Genomic DNA, 7,425 nt, shown 5'->3' with positions numbered 1-7,425 from the left:
GTGGCGGCCGGATCTGGTCAAACCTGGCCAGATCTGTGGTGGGTTTGACGCGCGCCGGCCCTGCGCGCTGGTCCTATGATGCTGGAGCAGGCGGCTCCGGCCGTGATAGATGCGGGATGCAGGGACTGATCTGGTCACTGTAGGCTCGTCGTGGGCGGGGTGGACCACGACTCCATGGCTTCTACGACTAGGTTCTGCGGCGGTGGCGGTGCGAGACTGCATGAACGAGCTTCTGTGGGCACGAGCGAACGTGTGCGGCGATACGGACGAAAGTCCTGCACGACCAGAGGCCGGTGGCGATGACGCCTGTGGGTGTCATTTTCCTCCTTGGAGGCGTCACCTGAGGTGTGTCGGCATCTTCCTCGTGCTCGGATGGTGGTTTGTCTCCGGGCGAAATCCTAGGTCCGGTGTTGGATCGGCGTGATGGCGGCGTGTTTGACGTCGTTCCTCTCTTGGGAGTATCACGTTTGGAGACACTTCCTGGAAGCTCTTTATGGCGCTCCTCCGGTGCTCGCCACTGTTCAAGGTGAAGCTCCAGGCGCAATGTACGACATCATCGATGAGTCCAAGACGAAGCTCTTCGTGGGATCGACCAAGTCCCGCCATCTACCCCCTGCTTCCTGGGTATTTGAGCTGAGCGGAAAATCCATATCTCTCTTATCCATTTAGAGCGTTGGCGAGGGAAGTTGTAGTGGGAGCTGCTGCTGTCTTCGGAGGTGATCGGCGTTGTTCGAGACGCGGTGGTGATGCTTAGCTTAAGATAGGTGCTTCGGTTATGTAGTCATGTTGTTTGTGGTGGGTGTAGCTCTCTGCAGCTATTAGGGCCGCAGTTTTTCCTTTCTCTTTTTGATCTTCGGATTTTCACCATGTTGTTCTTCCGCTGCTTTCTGCTAAATCTGAATCAAGACAACAATTTGCTGGATCTTTAAAAAAACAGTTCTGCTTGCTCCGCCACAGCAGGCTGCCCTATGGAGTCTGGACCAATTAAGCGCCACTAGAGCCGACACATCGGGCGCTGCGTGCGCGTGGAAACTCAGGCGGAAACTTCTACTGGCCACACCGACGAGTCACGTCGCCACGTGAACGCACGCAGGGTCTCCCCCTGCCGCGGCTGCAGCTAGCCGGCCGGCCGGTCTGCAGATCACCACCACCCAACGCGTACGGCAATCTTCATCGTGTCGAGCCGCGACCCTCGGAAACCAGAGATGCCTGAAGTCGTTCGCGTGCGCCAACCGACGCATCTCACGGTGATCGGTCAGGTGGGCGGTGGCGGCCCTTCGCTACGCGGGGTATCCTTGATCGTCGGTGTCAGGCTCAGGCCGGCCGCTAATAAGCGCCACAGGGCTTAATATAAGCCCTTGCACTGGTCTAGGATTGTTTACTCCAAAACCGAGTGCTGAAACCACACGGCCGGTGGACACGTACTGCGGTTGCTTGATTTGTTGGTTCATCTCTATCCACATATAGAGCTCGAGAAAGACGAGGGGTACAAGTGCAAGCTAGGGAACCATATAGACCGTCGTGAGAAGGGTAACTACTGTTGGAGGCCATGACCAAGAGCACTCTTTATACGGCGCTCTTCTTCTTCTTTTTTTGCGAAGAATATGGCGCTCTTCTTGCTCGTTGCCCTGGCTGCTCGAGCAGCTTTTGCCGTCACCGATGGTAAGAACTGATACCATGTATATATGTTAATTACTTGTCTCACTGCAAAAACGTCTTACGTTATGAGACGAAGGGAGTGCAATACTAGGTAGATCATGACGGCATACACGTGGTATATACAGGTTCATCTTCCCCATCACATGGTATGCATGTGCATTGTTCATATATACTCCCTCCGTTCCATAATATATGTCTTTTTAGAGATTTCACTACGGACTACATACTGATGTATCTAGACATATTTTAGGGTATAGGTTCACTCATTTTACTCCGTATGTAGTCTGTAGTTGAATCTCTAAAAAGACTTATATTTAGGAACGGAGGGAGTACCTGTCATCAGACTTGAGATTGTGTTAGTTCGACATGTACATGAACATGGCCAACTGATCTGTTTCTTCAGAATATTAGCTGTTCACATTCGATCTAACTGGAGTACATCAGACTAGAATGTCAGTGATCTTTCTGGACGAAATATCACGTGACAAGTTATTTGTTGGCGATCTACATGATAATGTATAGACATATCAGTGTATGATCGAAAACGTTGAAGATTGGATCAAGCTCCAAGAATATTCTGATTTCCTTAGCTCAATACCAAGTGCTGATTGTTAACTGGACATTATCACTTCATGTGCAGTATCATTAAGAACCGGTGCCAAGGCATATTTGATTCAAAGAAAATCCATACGAATCTTTGAGGACTATATTTCATACGATTTTTTCCACGATCTCATTTGATTTATTAGATCCAGCTTTTGGTACCTGTTTGTGTTCATTTGCGCCATGATAATCAGATTGTTTTAGAATGTATATCATACATTGATTAGGACATTTGATTAAGGATGTGTCTAGATACATCCATTTCTGCGACAAGTAATTCCGAACGGAGGGAGTACATTATTTGGTTTTATGCGAAGATTTATGCATTTTTTTATTTGATTAATCAAATGATGCAGGTGTTAGAGATGTGACTTTGTTAACTCTCATCTAGATGGGAATTAGCAAATCCGTTTGATTAACTTTATAGGTATGTTCGGGCAAAATAACCATGCACCTGTCTGCCTAGGCCTGCTACCCAACGGAAACTTCAAAAAGGAACCCGAGAAGTCACAGTTGAAGAACGGCACGGTGGTCACGGGAAGCTACTCGGTACCATACTGGGAGACTTCAGGGTTCATCGAGTACATCGAGTCAGGGCACAAGCAGGACGACATGATCTTGGCGGTGCCCGAGGGAGCCAACGCCTTGCGTCTGGCAACGCGCCACCATCCGGACGCAGTTCAATGTCACCCGTCACATGTACTACTCCATCACCTTGATCGCCGCTCGGTCGTGCGCCCAGGAAGAGAAGCTCAACGTGTCGGTCGCCCCCAACTCCGGCATGCTTCCCATCCAGAGCGTGTACACCAACACCGGCTGGGACTCCTCTTCCTGGGCCTTCAGGGCGAAGCATAGCGATGTATGCCTGTCCATCCACAACACCGGCATCGAGGAGAACCCGCGTGCGGCCCTGTCGTCATCGCCGTCGCCATTAAGGCCCTCTAACCTCCCCATCATAATCATTCTAGTGGTACGTACGATAAAAATGTTCAGCATGTCTGAAAGGAACTACTGGAGGAGTATATGTGATCAATTGAGAAATCTAACTCGGAACGAACAGGCAAAATGCTGAGGAATGGGGACTTCGAGGAGGGCCCGTACATCTTCCCGGACACGCCGTGGCGGCCTGGCGGGTGCTGGTGCTGCCCAACGTCGAGGACGAGCACTCGCCTCTTCTAGGGTGGATGATCATGTCGGAATCGAAGGTCGTCAAGTACGTTGACACGCCGCACCACGTTGTGCCGCACGGCGCGCGCGCGCCGTGGAGCTGGTCGCCGGTTTGGAGTGCACGCTGCTGCAGGAGGTGAGCACCGTGCCTGGACATCGTACAAGCTCTTGTTCTCCGTCGGCGACGCGGGCAATGGTTGCAACTGGTCGCTGGTCGTGGGCGCGTATGCGGGGCAGGAGACCAAGGTGTCGTACGAGTCCCAAGGCACGGGCGGGTCCAAGCTCGCCTCCACTTCACGTCGATTGCCAACCGGACGCGCGTGGTGTTCCACAACTGAATCACCACGGACGTGTTTGGTAGCCGTAGGAGCCGGCCTGGCTAGGTCAGTCTGGCTCAACTGAGCCTGACTGAAGAAAAATAGGTAAAAAGTCCATATGTGCATATTGTTTGGTTGCCCCTATTTAGGTCTCGTGCATTAGGGGAGCAATTTTGGCATAACGTTTAGTTGCCTGCATTGGCTCGGCTCATGCAACTACACGGTGTTTGGTTGTATACGCGGGATATGATTAAGAGCTAACACTTACACTTAACACACACACTTACACTTAACACACACACTGTGCCTCGCGACTGCGATGGACAGTGACTGTGGCGCCGTGTCCGACACGATGATCACGGAGTCTCGGGCGAGTGTTCTTGCGGGCACCGCGGTGAACTAGTTGCTAGCGTCACCGCCGCAGAGAAAGTCTGTGTGGAGGAGGGCTGAGGTAGAGGAACAGGGAGGAGAAATACAGTGCGTGTCGGACCTTGGCGACTGCGGTGGACGGTGGCCGTGGCTCCGTGTCCGACATGACGAGCACAAAGTCGTGCGCCAGAGACCCTGTCAGCGGCTCGCCGAACTAGTTGCTAGCCTCGTCGTCGCAGAGAAAGTCCGCACGGAGACAAAGGACATAGGAGCAGAAATGCAGTGCGCGTGCCATGGCAGAGTTAGTGCAGTAGGGTGAGAGAGAAGAGGGCGAGATGAACAATGTCGGAAACGACTCCATTGTAGTCGGGCGCGGGCAAGGAGGTGAAGAGGAACGGCGCCGCCATCGAGAGGGATGAATAGGAGAGCTCTAAAGCAGAGGACCGAGTAGAAGAAATACAGTGCGCGCATCATGGTGGATCGAGGAGAGAAGGCCGAGATGAACAATCGTCGAAACAGAAAACCTGCAACACAATGTCATGAGGAACTGCGAGATTAGGCTACTGGTCAAATAAAATTTTAAACGGTCGATCGTGCGCGACGAATTTGACAAAATTCATCCAAATTAGCTCCAAACGTGCGCACAAAATTGAGCATTTATGGTCGATGAAACTACGAACCGATCGCCTGAATGGAACCGTAACATTAATGTGCATCTTTTTCGTGTACAGCTTATCTCGAATCAAAGCACCATTGCGTAGATTAGAGGGGAGAAGGAAGAAAGGAGATTAGGGAGGCGATTAGTAGAGGTAGAAGAAGAAGCACTTACACAGCTCGCGTCCCTCCAGCCTCCACTCTCCAAGGGCCCCACTCATGTGGGCTCGATGTGGCTTAGCTCGGTCTGCCTCGCTGGAAACTGTCGATCTGAACATTCCCAGCACAGGCCTAGAGCTGTTTTAATGAAGACTCAATAGTGTATATGGGTAATCGAAGTATCAGGTGAAAATAGGTACTCAGTGAAAATCTGAAAATTCTCACGTGGTCCATCAGATCTATAACGAACGACACTGATCAAAGGTGGGATCTCTAATGATCCACTTAAACACAATTAGCAGAAAACCCCCTGGCTTGTTCACGCCTTTCGACGTCAACGACGGCCCCTCCGATGGCAGCAACAGGCCCTTCGTTCGCTGCGGCTCATCCTCCACCGGTGGCGACTCGAGTTATGTCCTTCCCTCCGACGGCAGCGACGGGCCCTCCGTCGGCTACAGCTCATCCTCCGCCCATGGCGACTGAAGCCATGATCTCCCCTCTGTCTGTCGTGACAGGGCCTCCATTGGCTGCTCACCCTTTGCCGGTTGTGTCTCAATCTTCAGAGTACTCAACGCTGTCGGTCGTGAAAGGGCCTCCGTTGGCTGCTCACCCTTCGCCAGTTGCGTCTCAATCTTCAGAGTACTCAACACCGTCGCTCGTGACTGCCACCCCTATTTCCCCTGACATGCCTTGGGCTCTTCCTAGCCATGCAGAGGTAAGCTGTTCCGTGAGCATGAACCATCGATTGATCACTAGGTAACATTCATCGTCTCGTACTCTCAAGTTATGGCGCATTAGATGAAAAAATAGACTGATGCTTGACAAGGATTTGTGCCAAAAATAATATCTGCATCAGCACTAGACGTACTAGAAAATTAGAGTATGAGATGATCATGCAACGGTACATATACTGTACAGAATATGCATATTTGATGATTGTTTCTTTGTTTATACGAACTGAACATGCTAACACCCATGATGTTGCATCACAGATGGAGCATGAATTCGATATTGGCAATGATCAAGGGAGTCATGATATGGAAATCCATCCTCCTCCGATCAATCTAGACAACTTCAGTACACCAAAAAAGAGAGCTACAAGTGGCCCATTTTGTGTGAGTATCATTATCACCATAATTTCGGTTAGATTTCTCTAACAATCACTAGCTTGTATGAGTAACGAGTTTTTAATTGTTTTAGGGTTCATTATGTACACCCGACTGTGATGAGAACTTAAAGCCGGTTGTAGGTAAGACATTCGAGAGTATGGAAGCTGTCGAAAAGTTTTACAAGGCTTACGCACACAGTGTTGGATTTTCAGTTCGAATTGGGCAAAAAAGGACCGTAGGTAATGTGGTGGTCTGGAGGAGATTTCTTTGTTGCAAAGCAAGTTTCCGAACAATAAAGGAGGAGGAACGAAAGAAGGATTCGAAGGGAGAGAAGACAAGAACACATGCAAGAAAGATTACTAGATGTGGTTGTGAGGCCATGATAACTGTCAAGCATATGCAGGATGGCAAATATTGTATATCATATTTTCAAGAAGAACACACCCATGAATTTGTCACACCTAGCAAGCAGCATTTAATCAAGTCTAACAGAGAAGTCAGCGAGAAGGCCAAGACCACACTATTCACATGTCATGCAGCTAGCATTGGCACATCTGGGGCCTTCCGATTGCTTCGTGTTGGTGAGGGCGGATTCCAGTTCGTGGGGTGCACAAAGAGAGACTTGCAAAACTATCACCACGACATGCGAAGCACTTTCAAAGATACAGATGCTCAAATGTTCATTGACAACCTCAGAAAGAGGAAGAAAATCAACCCAGGATTCTTCTTTGACTATGTTCTTGATGATAAAAACCGACTGACGCATGTCTTTTGGGTAGATGCTTTTTGTCGGAAGAATTATGCTTTATTTGGCGAAATGGTGTCTTTTGACTCCACATATAGCACCAATCAGTATAAGATGATATTTTGTCCTTTCACAGGAATAAACCACCATATGGGATCAGTTTTCTATGGTGCCGCCTTGATTGTTGATGAGAAGATAGAGTCATACAAATGGGTGTTTGAAACATTCTTGAAAGCAATGGATGGTGTAGCACCGAGGCTTATAGTAACTGATGAAGATGCTAGTATGAAGTCTGCCCTTGATGAAGTTATGCCAAATACCGTCCATAGGTTATGCATGTGGCATATAATGAGAAAGCTTCCAGAAAAGGTTGGTCCTCCACTGAGAGAGGATGAACATTTCTACAATTCAGTTAACTCATGTGTATGGGGATCTGAAAATCCAACTGAATTTGAGGCTAAGTGGTCTTCCATGATTTCTGAATTTGGACTTGAGGAAAACACATGGTTTGCTAGGAGATATGAAATTCGTAAGTCATGGATACCGGCCTATTTCAGAGGTGTATTCATGGGTGAAATTCTGAGAACCACTTCAAGGTCAGAGAGCGCTAACTCATTCTTCAACCACTTTATTGGTTACAAGC

The 7,425-nt window shown here is 49.2% G+C and overlaps 1 pseudogene; it reads left to right on the top strand.

Annotated features, from left to right (window-relative positions):
- The first annotated feature begins 423 nt into the window (after positions 1-423).
- On the top strand, positions 424-3,767 carry LOC109736349 (BIIDXI-like protein At5g11420; annotated as a pseudogene).
- The last annotated feature ends 3,658 nt before the right edge of the window (positions 3,768-7,425 follow it).

This window comes from Aegilops tauschii, chromosome 2, assembly GCF_002575655.3.
Source record: "Aegilops tauschii subsp. strangulata cultivar AL8/78 chromosome 2, Aet v6.0, whole genome shotgun sequence".
Lineage (NCBI taxonomy): Eukaryota > Viridiplantae > Streptophyta > Magnoliopsida > Poales > Poaceae > Aegilops > Aegilops tauschii.
The sequence above is the reverse complement of the archived record's forward strand: the minus strand, read 5'-3'. Positions and strand labels throughout refer to the sequence as shown.